Source organism: Eulemur rufifrons, chromosome 30, assembly GCF_041146395.1.
Source record: "Eulemur rufifrons isolate Redbay chromosome 30, OSU_ERuf_1, whole genome shotgun sequence".
In the NCBI taxonomy this organism is placed as follows: Eukaryota; Metazoa; Chordata; class Mammalia; order Primates; family Lemuridae; genus Eulemur; species Eulemur rufifrons.
In genome coordinates, this window is record NC_091012.1 from 79,072,755 (window position 1) to 79,091,267 (window position 18,513).

Consider the following 18,513-nt stretch of genomic DNA (forward strand, 5'->3'; position numbering starts at 1 on the left):
TCATCAGCTCATGGGACATTCTCTAAGATTTACCATATCCTAGGACATAAATCATGTCTTAAAAAATTTAAAAATATAGAAATTATACCATGCATCTTCTCAGATCAGAACGGAATAAAAGTAAAAATTAACCCTGACAGAAATTCTCATTCCTAATCAAAGTCATGGAAGCTAAACAACCTTCTCCTGAACGATTATTTTATAAATGAAGAAATCAAGATGGCAATCAAAAGATACTTTGAATTAAATGACAAAGGAGACACAAGTTATCAAAATCTGTGGGGCACAACTAAAGAAATCCTGAGAGGAAAATTTATTTCCAAAAATGCCTATAACAAAAAGAAAGAAAACTTACAAATAGACAATCTAATGAATTGACTGAAAGAGGTGGATAAAGAAGAACAGACTGACCCAAAACCCAGCAGAAGGTGAGAAATTATTAAGATCAAATCAGAACTAAATGAAAAGGACAACAAAAAACCATAAGGGACATTAATAAAACAAAAAGTTCGTTCTTTGAAAAGATAAACAAAATAGACACACCTCTGGCTAGACTAACCAAGAGCAGAAAAGAAAAATCTCTAATAACCTCCATCAGGAACATGAAAGGAGAAATCACAACTGATGCCACAGAAATGCATGATATCATCCATTAATTCTACAAAAATCTTTATGCACACAAACTGGAAAATGTGGAGGAAATGGACAAATTTTTAGAAACACACAGCCTTCCCAGGCTCAACCAGGAAGAAATAGAATTCCTGAATAGACCAATATCAAGAACTGAAATCAAAACAGCAATTAAAAACCTTCCCAAAAAGAAAATCCCTGGACCAGATGGGTTAACACCCAAATTTTACCACACCTACAAAGAAGAACTGGTGCCCATCCTACATAAACTATTCTCCAACATCGAGAAGGATAGAATTCTCCCCAACACATTTTACCAAGCCAATATAACATTGATACCAAAACCAGAAAAGGATGTAATAAAAAAAGAAAACTGTAGACCAATATCTCTTATGAATATAGATGCAAAAATTCTCAATAAAATACTAGCAAATCGAATACAAGTTCTTATCAAAAAAATAATCCATCACGACCAAGTGGGCTTCATCCCAGAGATGCAGGGATGGTTCAACATATGCAAATCTATAAATGTAATTCAACACATAAATAGAATAAAAAACAAAGAGCATATGATCTTCTCAATGGAGGCAGAAAAAGCATTTGACAGAACTCAACACCCTTTTATAAGAATGCTTAACAATACAGGCATAGACGGGGCCTATTTAAAAATCATACAAGCCATATATGACAAACCCACAGCCAACATCATACTGAATGGGGACAAATTGAAAGGATTCCTACTTAGAACTGGAATTAGACAAGGCTGCCCACTGTCCCCATTACTTTTCAACATAGTATTGGAAGTCCTTGTGAGAGCTATCAGGCAAGAGAGCAGAATCAAGGGAGTCTAAATAGGGAAAGAAGAGATCAAACTCTCACTCTTTGCTGATGATATGATATTATATCTAGAAAACACCAAGGATTTAACCAAGAGACTCCTGGAATTTATCAATGAATTCAGGAAACTCTCAGGATACAAGATCAATACACACAAATCAGAGGCATTCATATATGCCAATAACAGTCAAACAGAGATCCAAATTAAGGACTCAGTACCCTTCAAAATAGCAACAAAGAAAATAAATACCTAGGAATATATTTAACTAAGGATGTAAAGGACCTCTACAGGGAGAACTATGAAACACTAAGGAAGGAAATTGCAGAGCACATAAACAGGTGGAAACCCATACCATGCTCCTGGAACGGAAGAATCAACATTGTTAAAATGTCTATACTACCCAAAGTAATCTACATATTCAATGGAATCCCTATTAAATTACCAACATCATTTTTCACAGATATAGAAAAAATAATTTTATGCTTTGTATGGAACCAGAGAAGACCCCGTTTAGCAAAAGCTATTTTAAGCAATAAAAACAAAATGGGAGGTTTTAATTTGCCAGACTTCAAACTATACTATAAAGCTGTGATTATTAAAACTGCTTGGTATTGACACAAGAACAGGGACACAGACCAGTGGAACAGAACAGAGAATCCAAATATAAAACCATCCTCATATAGCCATCTAATCTTTGACAAAGTAGACAAAAACGTACTCTGGGGAAAAGAATCATTATTCAATAAATGGTGCTGGGAAAACTGGATAGCCACATGTAGAAGACTGAAACAGGACCCACACCTTTCACCTCTCACGAAAATCAAATCACAGTGGATAACAGACTTAAACCTTAGGTCTGAAGCTATTAGAATTCTAGAAGAGAATGTGGGAAAGACTCTTACAGATAGTGGCCTAGGCAAAGAATTTATGATGAAGACCCCTAAGGCAATCACAGCAACAACAAAAATAAATGAATGGGACCTGACTAAATTAAAAATCTTCTGCACAGCCAAAGAAACAGTCACGAGAATAAACAGATCACCTACAGAATGGGAAAAAATTTTTGTATACTACACATCAGATAAAGGACTGATAGCAAAGTTATATGTTAATATAGATTTTTGTTTTTGTTTTTGTTCTGCAGAGATACAAATAGTTTCTATCTGGTGGTAAAGATTACATTTTCTGGCCTGTTGGGCATTAACCAAGTTGTGGGTTTTTTTTGTTGTTGTTGTTTGTTTTGTTTTGAGACAAGGTCTTGCTCTGTTGCCTGATATAGAGTGCAGTGGCATTTTCATAGCTCACTGCAACCTCAAATTCCTGGGCTCAAGCAATCCTCCTGCCTCAGCCTCCGGAGTAGTAGCTGAAACTACAGGCACATGCCACCACACCCAGCTAATTTTTCTATTTTTTGTAGAGATGAAGTTTCCTTATGTTGCTGAGGCCGATCTCCAACTCCTGGCCTCAAGCAATCCTCTCACCTCCTTGGCCTCCCAAAGTACTAGGATTACAGGCATGAGCCACTGTGCCTAGTCCCCGCATATTTTTTATAACACTGAAAACTTATCCCAATGTTGCTTATAAATACCTAACTTTTCAAAAACTCTCTCTCTCTCTCTCTCTTTTTTTTTTTTTTTTTTTTTTTTTTTTTTTTTTTTTGAGACAGAGTCTCACTCTGTTGCCTGGGCTAGAGTGCCAGGGTGTCAGCCTACCTCATAGCAACCTCAAACTCCTGGGCTCAAGCAATCCTACTGCCTCAGCCTCCCAAGTAGCTGGAACTACAGGAATGCACCACCATGCCTGGCTAATTTTTTCTATATATTTTTAGTTGTCCAGCTAATTTCTTTCTATTTTTTTAGTAGAGACGGAGTCTCACTCTTGCTCAGGCTGGTCTCAAACTCCTGAGCTCAAAGGATTCACCCACCTCGGGCTCCTAGATTGCTAGGATTACAGGCGTGAGTCACTACACCAGGCCTCAAAAACTCTTTTAAATGCTTTTAACCTCTCACTGATTCTCAGTGGGTTAAATAAAATATCACATAATTATACGAGAGACACTCTTTGTTTTTGAAATTATGCTTTAAATATATCTACTTTTCATCCCTATTTTACATTTGAATAAATCTCTAAGGTTTCTTCAGTTTCAATGGAAGACATTCCTTCCTTTTTTTCCGATTAATAGAGTCTGGAAACACAAGGTTGTCCTCCTTTAAAAAAATTGTATATATTTAAGGTGTACAACATGATGTTTTTATATACATATATATTATATATATTTAGTGAAATGATTACTACAGTCAAGCAAATTAGCATATCCATCTCCTCATGGAGAAGGTACATTAAATGGCACCAAAGCCTTGTCTTCACCCAACTAAATAAATTTGAAGACTTTCCTCTTTTCCTCTTGGGTTTATCTTTGGTTTGTCATATTCATGTTATCCTTTTGGGATAGGATCTAGAACTGGGAATGTAGCTTTGCTAAGGGACCAAATTTTCTTATGGCCTCTGTTATTGTTTTAAAACCAAATAATGGGTATTTACTTACCGCATTCTAGTTTGTTTGGTATCCTCTGCCTGTATTTTTCTTTCTTCTAAAATTGTGATAGTATACCCATCTGCCTTTTTGCATCTTGCAATTCAACACTTTTTGCATAACTCTTCACAATAAAGAAAGAAAAATAATCTATTCTACAGCAGTTGTTATCTTAAAATCTCCTAAAGTACAATTGGCTTTACTTGAAATTCTAATGTTTTGTTCCAGTTGAAAGTATGTTTTCAATGAAGATTATATTCTTGTCTTTTAAGACATTTTTGTGTATTAATCCAATTTTTAAATATGGATTTTGGATTTGACCTGTTTCTCTGATTATGAATAATAAGAACATGAGAAATTTGCCTTTTAAGAATATATTCAAAGATCCCTAGATTTTTTCATATAACCATTTGACAATGACAATGATTGTTATCTGATTAACCTTCATCTCAATTTTCCCATGACATATGGAAAAGGGATTTGATTATATTCATATGCACACTTTCAGAAATTTCAAGTTCTTATCTTGCATAGCAAACTGCTTGCTTAGCTCAATTTCGTTATTATTTTTCACAAATTTTTACACATTTCTGTGAATTTTAAGTAGCATTTTTCTTTTGCTTTTTCTTGATTTGTCTTTCTATATTCATTTACTAGGCACTGTTTTTGAAGAGAAAAGGAAATACTTATGCTTCAAGTATTATGCTAAGCTTGTTTATAAATACTATTTGATGAGTCACTACAACCTTTTTATTTTCTTCAGACAGAGTCTCACTGTATCATCAGGCTGGAATGCAGTGGTATGATCATAGCATAGTGCAAGCTTGAACTCCTAAGATTAAATGATCCTACTTTCTCAGACTCCTGAATAGTTAGGACTATAGGTGCACACCACCATGCTCAGATAAATATTTTATTTTTAATTTTTTGCATGGAGATGAGGTCTCACTAAGTTGCCCAGGCTGGTCTTGAACCCCTGGCCTCAACCAATCCTTCTGCCTTCACCTCCCAAAGTGCGGGGATTACAGGTGTGAGCCACCATATTGGGCCTTACTATAACATTTTGAAGTCAGCACAGATATCCCAATTTTGGAGATGAAGAAACTGAGGCTTAGAGAAGGTTGCATAGTATAGAATGTAGGAGTTTTGCTCACTCAAAATATATGATCTTTCTCAAACTGATTATAGCTAGGTCATAGGTTTCGTGTGGGTAGAGCAATATTTTAGAAAATCAGCTTTGTGATATGTCCACAAAATTGAAAAAAGAAACAACTAGATGAGGAAGTTATTTGGGAGACTAATGATGATTAAAATAAACAAGGTGGTGAAAATTGAGAACAGGACATAGACTTAAGAAACTAATGTTAAAGTTAACCTGCAATTCTGTATCCCCCATAACAATAAGATGAAATTTAAAAAAAAATGACTTAGGACTAGGTAAACTAGGAAATAAGGGATTAAAGATTGCTTTTTGAGGATTACCTATAAGAGATGCACATAAATCATGTGCAACGTAATCTAATGTCTTGTATTCAAAGTGTGATCTGTAGCTACAGCTTTAACATAAGCTGGGAGCTTGTTAAAAATTCAAACTTCCAGACTCCATACCTGAACCAATGTGGTGCTTTGAAATATGTCCACAAATTCATTGTCAATTCTTGCTTCTCCTATAAGTGTGATCTGTAGCTACAGCTTTAACATAAGCTGGGAGCTTGTTAAAAATTCAAACTTCCAGACTCCATACCTGAACCAATGTGGTGCTTTGAAATATGTCCACAAATTCATTGTCAATTCTTGCTTCTCCTATCCTTAAATATGGGCCAGATTGGGTGATCAATAGATAAAAAACAAAAGTGATGGTATCTGACTTTGGAAACTAGGTCATAATAGACAACACAATTTTCTTCTTGCTCTCTGTTGGATTGCTCACTTGGAAGAATGCCAGCTGCCATTTCATAAGGACATGCAAACAATCAACGGAAGGTCCATTTGGCAAAATACTGAGAATTTCTGTCAACAGTCATGTGAATGAACTATCTTGCAAGCATATTCTCCAGTTCAGCAACTCTTTAAATGACTGTATTCCCAGTCAACAAATTGACTGGAACTTCACCAGGGCAACACCCATACGACCTGCTCTTGTATTCCTTACCTAGAGAAACACCCAGTCAACATGTTCTTGGATTCCCCACTCACAGAATTCATGTAGCATAATGAATGCTTATCATTTTAAGCTGTTAAGTATTGAGGTGATTATTTTTTATTTTTTTATTTCAAAATGTTAAAGGGGTACAAATGATTTTGTTACATAGATACCATGTATACTGCTTAAGTTAGAGCTTTTGGTGTGCCCATCACCATAATATTGTTCATTATATCCAATGGGTAAGTTTTCATCCCTCATACCTCTCCTACCCTTCCCACTCCCTGGTTTCCAATGTCCTTAATATTCCTTTATGCCAGTGTGTACACATCATTTAGCTCCCACTTATTAGTGAGAAAATATGGTGTAGGGTTTTCCACTTCTGAGATACTTCACTTAAGTAATGGTCTCCAGTTCCATTCAAGTTTATACAAACGACAGTATTTCATTCATTTTTATGACTCAGTAGCACTCCATGGTGTGTGTATATCAAAATTTCTTTATCCATTCGTGAATTGATGGGCATTTAGGTTGATTCCTTATATTTGTACTTGTGAATTATGCTGCAATCAACATTGGAGTACAGGTATCATTTCTATAAAATGACTTCTTGTCCTTTGGGTAGATACCTAGCAGTGAGATTGCTGGATCAAATAATATGTCTACTTTTAGTTCTTGGAGGAATATCTAAAGTGTTTTGCACAGAGGTTGTACTAATTTGCAGTCCCACCACCTGTGTATAAGTGTTCCTTTCTCTCTGCAGCCACTCCAGGATCTATTTTTTTTTTTATTATTTCGAAATATTAAGGGGGTAAAAATATTTGTGTTACATGGCTTAAGCCCAGGGCTATAAATGTGCCCATCACCCAAATAGTGTGGGTTTCTACTCTTCCCTTCCTTGTGCCTCCCCCCACTTGATTCCCAATGACTTTTACCTCCCTCTATGTACTTGTGTGCTCATTGGGTAGCTCATATTTATTATAGAGTACATGTGGTGCTTACTTTTCCATTTTAGAGATACCGTGCTTAGGATAATGGTCTCCAATTCCTTCCACATTGCTGCAAAAGGCATCAGTTCATCCTTTTCTAAGGCTGAGAATGGTATATATACACCACATTTTGTTAATCCACTCATGAATTGATGGGCACTGGGTTGATTCCAGGTCTCTGCAATTGTGAATTGTGCTTCAATAGACATTTGAGTGTAGGTATCATTTTGAAAACATGAATTATATTCCTTTGGGTAGACATCCAGTAGTGGGATTGCTGGATTGAATGGTAGGTCTACTTTTCATTCTTTGAGAAATCTCCATGCTGTTTTCCATAGGGATTACACTAATTTGCAGTCCCACCAATAGCGTATAATTATTCCGTTATCTCTGCATCTGTACCAGCATCTACTGTTTTTGGAATTTTTAATAAAAAGCATTCTAACAGGAATAAGATGATATCTCCTTGTGGTTTTAATTTGTATTTCCCTGATGATTAGTGATATTGTGCATTTTTTCATGTTTCTTGGCCATTTGTCTTTTCTCTTTTGAGAAGCATCTGTTCATGTCTTTTGCCCACTTTTTAATGGGGTTGTTTCCTTTTTTTATTGCTGATTTGCTTCAGTTCTTTGTAGATTCTAGTTATTAGACCTCTGGCCGGGTGTGGTGGCTCTCGCCTGTAATCCTAGCACTCTGGAAGGCCGAGGTGGGCGGATTGTTTAAGCTCAGGAGTTCGAGACCAGCCTGAGCAAGAGCAAGACCCTGTCTCTACTAAAAATAGAAAGACATTATATGGACAGCTAAAAATACATATAGAAAAATTAGCCAGGCATGGTGGTACATGCCTGTAGTCCCAGCTACTTGGGAGGCTGAGGCAGTTGGATTGCTTGAGCCCAGGAGTTTGAGGTTGCTGTGAGTTAGGCTGATGCCATGGCACTCTAGCCCGGGCAACACAGTGAGACTCTGTTTCAAAAATAAATAAATAAATCGACCTTTATTGTATGTATAGCTTGCAAATATTTTCTCCCATTCTGAAGGTTGCCTATTTACCCTGTTGATTATTTCCATGGCTGTGCAGAAGCCTTTTAATTTAATCAAGTCTTATTTATTTATTTTTGCTATTGTTGCAATTGCCATCAGGGTCTTATTCATAAATTCTTTGCCTAGGCCAACATCTAGAAGATTTTTTACAACATTTTCTTCTAGAATTCTTATAGTTCCATGCCTTACATTTAAGTCTTTAATCCACTTTGAAATAATTTTTGTGAGAGGTGAGAGATGTGTATCCTGCTTCATTCTTCTGCATGTGGCTATCCGTTTGTCCCAGAACCATTTATTGAATAGGGATTATTTTCTCCTGTGTGTATTATTGTCTGCTTTGTGAAAGATTAAGATGGAAATACGTGGATGGTTTTATATCTGGGTTCTCTGTGCTGTTCCCTTGGTCTATGTCTCTATATCTGTGCCAAATACCATGCTGTTCTTGTTATTACAGTCATGTAGTATAGTTTGAAGTCTGGTAATGTTATATATTCAGATTTTTTTCCTTTTGCTTAAGATTGCTGTGGCTATTCAGGCTGTTTTCTGGTTCCAAGTGAAGCACAGAATTATATTTTGTAGATCTGTGAAATATGACATTGGTATTTCAATGGTGATTGCATGGATACCTGCACTCAAATATTTATTGCAGCACAATTTACAATTGCAAAGATGTGGAATCAACGCAAATGCCCATAAATTAATGTGTGGATTAACAAATGTGCCATGTGTATACCATGGAATACTACTCAGACACAAAGGATGACTTAATTCCTTTTGCAACAATATGGATGGTACTGTAGACCATTATCCTAAGTGAAGTATCTACAGAATATAAAAACAAATACCACATGTACTCACTATTAAATTGGAACTATCTGATGAGCACACATGTGCATAGAGGGAAGTATAAATCAATAGAAATCAATCCGGGGAGGGAGGAGAAAGGGATGGGCAAAAGCCTATCTATCAGGTACAACAAACTGTGTCTTGGTGACAGGCACACTTATAACCCTGATTCATACATTACAAAAGTAATCCTTGTAACCAAAAACATTTTTATCCCAGTAATACTTTGAAACTAAAAAAGAAGGAAATCCTATCATATGTTACAACATGGATGAACCTTGTGGGCATTATGCTAAGTGAAATAAGCCAATCACAGACAAATATGCCACAATTCCACTTATATGAAGTACCTAAAATAATCAAACTAATAGAAATAGTAGAATGGTGGCTGCTAGGGGATAGGTGGAGGGGGAAACGGGGTGTTGTTCAATGAATATAGAGTTTCAATCACGCAAGATGGCAAAGTTCTACAGATCTGTTTTACAAAAATGTGCATATAGTTAAAAATGCTGTTCTGTGAATTTGACAATTTATTTTATGTGTATTTTACCACAATAATAAAGACACAAACAAGATTATTTTAAAAATAAGCTGTCAAGCACACACAATACATGAAAGACTGCTAAACTTATTGTTAAATGAAAGAAGCCAGCCTGAAAAGACAGCATACTATAACATTCCAAATATATGACATTCTTGAAAAGGCAAAACTGTAGAGATGGTATAAAGATCAGTGGTTTCCAGGGATTCCAGGGAGATGTGATAGTTAATTTTGTGTATCAACTTGACTAGGCCAAAGTACCTAGAAATATTTGGTCAAATACTATTTTAGATATTTCTGTGAATGCATTTTTAGATGAAATTAATATAAAAATAAATAGACATTGAGTATAACAGATTATCACCCATAATGTATGTGGGCCTCAACCAGTCAGTTCAAATCTTAAGCCCCAGTACCTCAGAATGTTACAGTATTTGTAGACACATCCTTTAATGAAGTAATTAAGTTAAATGAGGTCTTTAGGGAGGGTACTAGCACAGTATGAATGTCTTAGGACACAGACACATAGATGTAGGGGTAAATATGTGAGGACACAGTGAAAAGGCAGCCATCTACAAGCCAAAGAGATATGCTTCAGAAGAAAGCAAACCTGCCAACCTGTTGGTCTTGGACTTTTAGCTCCAAAATTATAAGGAAATAAATTTCTGTTGTTTAAACCATCCATTCTGTGTTATTTTGTTATGAGAGAATTAGAAAACTAATATAGCAGTATTAAGTGGAGAGAAATAAATAAATGGAGCACAGGGTATTTGAGGGGCAGTGAAACTTTTTTGTATGATGTTTAATGATAGATACATGGCATTATGTATTTGTCAAAAGCCATAGAACTGTATAACAAAAAGTGTGAACACCATTATAAACTAAGGACTTAAGTAATAATAAAATTCTTGATAATGATAAACAATTTGTTAATAAAAACAAATTTGGCTCATCAATATAATAAGATGCCACTACACATCTATTATAATGGCCAAAATTTTTTAAAAAATTAGAAACACCAACAGCTTATAAGTATTTAGAGCCATACAAACTCTCATTTATAGGTGGTGAGAATGTAAAAATGGTATAGCTACTTTGGAAGACATTTTGGCAGTTTCTTACAAAATAAACATATTCACCATATGATTCAACAATCATGCTCTTTGGTATTTATTCAAAGGAGTTAAAATTGTATGTCCACACAAAATCTTGTACACAGATGTTTATAGAAACTTTATTTATAATTGTGAAAACTTCAAAGCAACTAAGATATCCTTCAGTAGGTGAATGTATAAATATATTGTGATACATGCATATTACTAATGGAAAGAAGCCAATTTGAAAAGGCTACATACTGTATGATTTCAACTATACAGCATTGTGGGAAAGGTAAAACTGTAGAGACAGTAAAAAAAAATAAGTGGTTGCCAGAGATTAGAAGGGAGGGAGAGATGAACAGGCAGAGCACCGTGAACTTTTAGGGTAGTGAAACTATTCTGAAGGATACTATAATGGTAGAGGCATATCATTATATATTTGTCCTGTCTATGGAAAAGAAGCCAAACTCTGTAAAATAATTTAAAGAGATTTATTCTGAGCCAAATTTGAGGACCATGGCCTGAAACCTCGCCCAAGAAGCCTTGAGCAAGTGGACTCTCTGTGGTTGGGTTAAAGTTTGGTTTGATACATTTTAGGGAGACAGGAATTATGGATAAAGTCATAAATCAATACACAGAAGGCATACATTGGTTTGGCCTGAAAAGGTGGGACTTTTCGACACAGGGTGCCTTATAGATCATAGGTGGGTTTAAAGACTTTTTAAATTATAGATGGTTATAGAAATGAAGCTTTGACTAAAGGCTAGGAATGTTTTAAGTTAAGATAAGGAAATCTGTTAATCAGAAACAAGCCACCAGACTTACACATAGACTCAAGTGATTTGTTATGTAAACTGAGGACCTGCAATTTTGTCTTGCATAGCCTTAGGACTCTTAGTGAGTTATTATAAAAAGGATATCTCCAAGAAGGGAGGAGGGCATGAGAAAGCATGTCTGATCTCCTTTCTAATGGCCAGTAACTCACTTTTAGGTAACTCTTTTGCCAAAAGGGGGTCCATTCAGTCATCTGGTAGAGGTGTGGTTAAGATTTTATTTTAGTTCATAGTCCAAACTCATAGAATGTACAACATTGGGTGAATCCTAGTATAAAGTATGGAATGTGAGAGATATTGACACGTTGATATAAATTCATTGATGGTAACAAATGTTCCACTCTGTTGTGGCATGTTGACATTGCATAAGGCTGTGAATGTGTTGGGTACGGGGTATATGGGAACTTTATTTTATGAAAAATTTTGCCCTGAACCTAAAACTATTAAGAAATAAACTCTATTAAAATTTGGCTCATAAATTACACAAAATGTACCACATTAATGAAAGATGTCAATAATAAAGGAAATTGTACAGGGAAGCAGGGTATATGGGAACACTTTGTACTTTCCACTCAAAACTTCCTTAAACCTATAACTGCTATAAAAATAAAGACTATTAGTTGTGTAAGTGTGTGTCAGTGTTTGTATGTATAAATGTGCGTGTATGTGTGTATGTGTATATATATATATATATATATGTATATATGCGCTATGTTTTGATGAAAAAATTAACAATCTTTTTGCGCTATTTTTAGCATAAAACTAAATGCACAGACTTGAGTCCTGTGAGGCATAGTGACCCACGTATATAAACAACCTCTATTCTCACAGGGGCTGGAAAATATAATTATTTATTTATAGACATTAAATTAATCTTTTTGAAATTATTCCCTAATGAGGGTACATCATGATAAGATAAACTTATCTTTGTAAAGCTGCATGTAAAGTATGTTGATATCAGATATGAAAAGGTGAGTGCGGTCTGGAGTGAAAATAATCTTTTTTCAATAAATGGTGCTGGGAAAACTGGATAGCTACATGCAGAAGATTGAAACTGGATCCCCACCTCTCACCTCTCACCTCTCACAAAAATCAAATCACGGTGGATAACAGACTTAAACCTTAGGTGTGAAACGATTAGAATTCTAGAAGAAAATGTAGGAAAAACACTTACAGACATTGGCCTAGGCAAAGAATTTATGAGGAAGACCCCGAAGGTAATCACAGCAACAACAAAAATAAATGAATGGGACCTGATTAAATTAAAAAGCTTCTGCACATCCAAAGAAACAATCACGAGAATAAACAGACAGCCTACAGAATGGGAAAAAATTTTCGCATACTACACAGCAGATAAAGAGCTGATAACAAGAATCTATTTAGAACTCAGGAAAATCAACAAGAAAAAATCAAACAACCCTATCAAAAAGTGGGCAAATGACATGAATAGAAATTTTTCAAAAGAAGATATAAGAATGGCTAAGAAACATATGAAAAAATGCTCAACATCCCTAATCATCAGGGAAATGCAAATCAAAACCACAATGAGATATCACTTACCTCCAGTGAGAATGGCCTTTATCAAAAAGTCCCAAAACAACACATGTTGGCATGGATGTGGAGAGACAGGAACACTCATACACTGCTGGTGGGACTGCAAACTAGTGCAACCCCTGTGGAAAGCATTATGGAGTTACCTTAAACAGATTCGAGTAGACCTACCATTCGATCCAGCAATCCCATTATTGGGAATCTACCCAAAGGAACAAAAGTCATTCTATGACAAAGACACCTGTACCCGAATGTTTATAGCAGCACAATTCACAATTGCAAAGATGTGGAAACAACCCAAATGCCCATCAATTCATGAATGGATTAGTAAATTGTGGTATATGTATACTATGGAGTATTACTCAGCTATAAGAAATAACGGTGATATGGCATCTCTTTGGTTCTCCTGGAGAGAGTTGGAACCCATTCTATTAAGTGAAGTATCCCAAGAATGGAGAAACAAGCATCACTTGTACTCACCAGAAAATTGGTTTCCCTGATCATCACCTAAATGCACATTTGGGAATGAGACCAATTGGATATCATACTGAGGTGGGGGTGGGGGGAAGGGATGGGTGTATGCCTACATGATGAGTGCGTTGTGCACCGTCTGGGGAATGGTCACGCTTGAAGGTGCTGACTCGGGGAGGTGGGTAGTGGGGGGAGGGGATGGGGGTATAACTACATGATGAGTGCGATGCGCACTGTCTGGGGAATGGGCACGCTTGGAGCTCTGACTCGGGGGGATGGGCAGTACATGGGCAAAGTATGTAACCTGAACTTTTGTACCCCCATAATAAGCTGAAATAAAAAAAAAGTCCCAAAACCATGCCTGTTGGCATGGATGCAGAGAGATAGGAGCACTCATACACTGCTGGTGGAATGCAAACTAGTGCAACCTCTGTGGAAAGCAATATAGAGATACCTTAAACAGATACAAGTAGACCTACCATTTGATCCAGCAATCCCATTATTGCTTATCTACCCAAAAGAACAAAAGACATTCTATAAAAAAGACATCTGCATCCAAATGTTTATAGCAGCAAAATTCAAAATCCTGTACATGAATTTTTATAGCAGCTTTATTCATAAAAACCCCAGACTGGAAAAAATATATGACCCTCAGTAGATTATTAGTTAAATAAACTGAATCATCCATGCCATGGAATAATACTAAGTGTTATAGAGTTATAAACCTGGATGTATCTCTAGGAAATTATGTTGAGTGAGAAAAGCCAGTACCAAATGTTTACATACAATGCTATTCAATTTATATACCTCATATGACAAATTATGAAAACAGAAAATTGCATAGTGGTTTCTAGATGTCAGAGTCAGAGACAAAGGATGCGTATTGTTGTAAATGGGCAGGAGGCATCCTGGTAGTGGTAGTACCGTTCTGAATCTTGCCTGGGCCCATGTCAATATCCATTTTGATGTTGTTCTTTAGTTTTGCAAAATGATAACATTAGGGAAACTGGGAAAAACATGCATTAGATACTTCTCCTTTGTTTCTTACAACTGCATGTAAATTTAAAATTATATCAAATTAAATAAAAACCTTTAAAATGCATGTGTAAAAAGATCACAACTTTAAATTTTATGATAATTCTCTTATTATTCCACACATTCTGTCTGAGGACCCACGTAATGAGTCAATCAAAGAAATGCTATACCTTCACAAGCATTTTTGAAATGTCTTAGCTTATTTATTTATGAAGAGAAAAATATCACTACGTTTTTTCAGAGACTGAGGAAAACCACTAATTCATAGATTCCATGACACAGAAAGTCAAAATGTATATTTTAACTGGCTAGAGTTTACTCTGAAGCATGACCACTAAATATACTGTATGTATATAGTCACCATTGGAAAAGAATACATTCTGCTAACTTAAACTGGTAACTTTTCTTGTCCTGATCCTATGTTCACCAGTTACCTTTTCTTTATAATTTAGCTTCCTGGAGAGAAAAAGATGGCCGAGTGGAGGTAACCTCCTGGATTCCTGCTCCCAGAGAGGGAGGCGTGGATATCCATATGCTACACGTGAGTGGATCGCTCCTCCACAGAAACAGCATTGTGAATTGACAGAGAATCAGCATGGGACACAAAAAGCAGGAAAAAGAAAAGGTGAATGGGAGATAAAATTACAAAAATCTGGGGAGTGCAAGGTAATCAATACAGAGTAGAGTGTGGGACAGCTGTGCCTGCCTCGCCAGTGACTGAGGTGGGATCAGTCCCACAGGAGAATGTCTTGCTTCCCCACTGGCCTCCACACCCACTCAGACAAGGATCTGCCTGAAGTCAGTGCAAAAATCACTGCGGGAGAAGTGGGGTTCTGTGGAGAGGAGACATTAGTTGGAAGCATCTTAAACTCCTCGAGCTCTGTGCCAGGACTGCACTGGGTGGGGGAGGGACTGATCTGGGCTACTGCTGGAGGCAGTTAGGAGACAGGTAAATTGCCTCTACCACTCAGTGAGTCCAGATCGATGGAGGTGAAAACTAATTAGGGGACTCTAACCTGGAAACCACTGCAGGCTATTAAGCCCACTCAGGGTGGATCAGAAAGAGCGACAGCTCCTGCAGAACAGGCGTGAGATTGTGGGAGGGCAACATAAAAGAGACAAGGGGGCATTCTGATGACACAGCTTACTGACCCATGAACAATCATCCTTCCCGTGCTGGTGCTCTGTGGGCGGGCAGTCACCATTTTCGGGGCCCACAGCCTGGCCGTTGCGGTGTGATACAGTGTTGGGTGGTTCCCTTCCCCAGCCCGGGGACTCTCACTATGAGCTCTTCCCTTGTGCAACATACAGTCGTGGGTCCCGTTTTGATGTGTGAACTCTGAGTGCTCCCCTATTTGTGAGTGACTGGTGCTTGGACCTTGTGGGCACTGGGGTGGGGTAGACCATTGCCCACAGGATCTGTGGCCGCTGGAGCACTGGGCAAACAGTGGGACCACCCCCTACACCTAGCCAGCATCTTTCCTGCTGAAAGATGTAGGCGCCACCTCTGGGGATAAGGAGAGACAAGAAAAAGCCACTTTCTCTCAGCAACTAGTGTGAATCTTGGCTGCAGATCAAATGTTGTCTGCCCAGTGACTTAACTCATCATACTGAGTTTAGATCAAGTCAAAAACCTGGAGCTAGATTTTTACCTCCAGCTGGCTGCCAAAATTGGGTTTAGCAGCCAGGGGGAATAAAAAAACAAAATCCCAGCATGAGGCCAAAACAGGTTCCCAAAGTAACCCCTCCCACCAGGAGCAGCCCCCCAACTGTGGTAGAAGAACCCTGAATAACACATAAGTGGATTGCCCTAGTGACAAAGGAAGCAACACACCTAGGCTGTTAGGCAGCCTAGGAACAGAGCCTGAAAAAGGCATGTTACTTTCCAAATGAAAGCTGAAAGGTGGGAAGCAACCATTGATCCTGATGGGAAAGGCTCAGCAAAAGAACTCTGGAAGTATAAAGAATCAAACAGAAAACACCCCTAAAGAGAAACACCAGCTCTCTGGCAATGGACAGTAACCAAATTCAGAACACTAAAATGTCAGAAGAAGAATTTCAAACATGGATTGTAAGAAAACTCAATGATATGCAAGAAAAATGGATAACCAACACAAAGAAACAACCAAAATATTTAGGACTTGGAAGAAAAATTCACTAAAGAAATTGAAATATTAAAGAAAAATCAAACTGAAATCCTGGATATGAAGAATTTATTCAGGGAACTACAAAACATGGTGGAAGGCCTCAAGAGCAGGGTAGATCAAACAGAAGAAAGAATCTCAGAGATCGAAGATAACACCTACCAATTAAATAAGTCAGTCACAGAGATAGAGCAAAGAAATAAGAGAAAAGACGAGAGACTGCAAGAAATGTGGGATTATGTGAAGAAGCCTAATGTAAGAGTTATGGGCATTCTTGAGGGTGAAGAAGATAATAAGCAAGGGTTGGATAAGTTATTTGAAGATATAATTGAGGAAAATTTCACAGGCCTTGCTAAAAATCCAGATGTCCAGGTACAAGAAACCCAAAGGATCCCTGGGAGCTTCATTGCAAGTAGGAAGCTGACACATCATGCAGTCATCAGACTGACCAAAATATGCACAAAAGAGGCCCTTCTATGAGTTGTAAGGCGAAAGAAAGAAGTGACATACAAAGGAAAGCCCATAAAAATAACGTCAGATTTCTCAACTGAAACCTTACAAGCAAGAAGAGACTGGGGCCCCATTCTCATTCTTCTGAAACAGAATAATGCCCAGACTAGAATCTTGTACCCAGCAAAGCTAAGTTTTGTATGCAAAGGAGAAATTAACACATTCTCAAACAAATACTGAGGGAATTCACCAAGACAAGACCAGCCCTCCAAGAAGTACTCAAAATAGAGTTGCACATGGACTAGCACAAGAAACACTCACGAATGTAAAACTACTCAAAAACTAAACATCAAAGTCCAGATACCACAATGGCTCAAGAGAGAAAATATAGCGATGAGGTTCTACCCAATTGGATGAACAGAAATCTGCCCCACCTATCAATTCTCTCAATAAATGTGAAAGACTTGAACTCCCCACTCAAGAGACATAGGCTGGCCCAATGGATAAAAAAATCTAAGCCAAGTAACTGCTGTCTCCAGCAAACTCATCTTACCTGTAAAGATGCATTTAGACTGAAAATAAAGGGTGGAAATTGATATTTCAAGCAAATGGAAGCTAAAAGAAGGTGTGTGTGGTGGTTTTAAATTCAGATAACTTAGTTTTTAAACCAACAAAAGTAATGAAAGTCAGAGATGGTCACTACATACTGGTGAAGGGTACAGTTCAACAAGAAGACATAATTATACTTAATATGTATGCACCCAACTTAGGTTCACTCAGATTCATAAAGCAAACCCTACTTGATCTAAACCAAATGATAAACAGCAACATCATAATAGCCGGAGACTTCAACACTCCGCTGACAGCACAGGACATATCCTCCAAACAGAAAATAAACAAAGAAATAATAAATTAAACAGAATGCTAGAAAAAATGGGCCTGACTGACATTTACAGGATATTCTTTCCAAAATCCACTGAATATGCATTCTTCTCATCAGCCCATGGGACATTCTCTAAGATTGACCATATCCTAGGACACAAAGCATGTTTTAAAAAATTTAAAAAAAATAGAAATAATGGTGATATAGAATCCCTTTTGTTCTCCTGGAGAGAGTTGGAACCCATTGTATAAAGTTAAGTATCCCAGGAATGGAAAAACAAGCACCACATGTACTCACAAGCAAATTGGTTTCCCTGATCATCACCTTATGCACATTTGGGAATAATGCCAATTGGGTATTGAACTGAGGTGGGGGGTTGGGTGAGGGGACAGGTGTACACCTACATGATGAGTGTGATGTGCACTGTCTGGGGAATGGACACACTTGAATGTTCTGACTTGGGGGGATGGGGGTGGGGGAAGGGAATG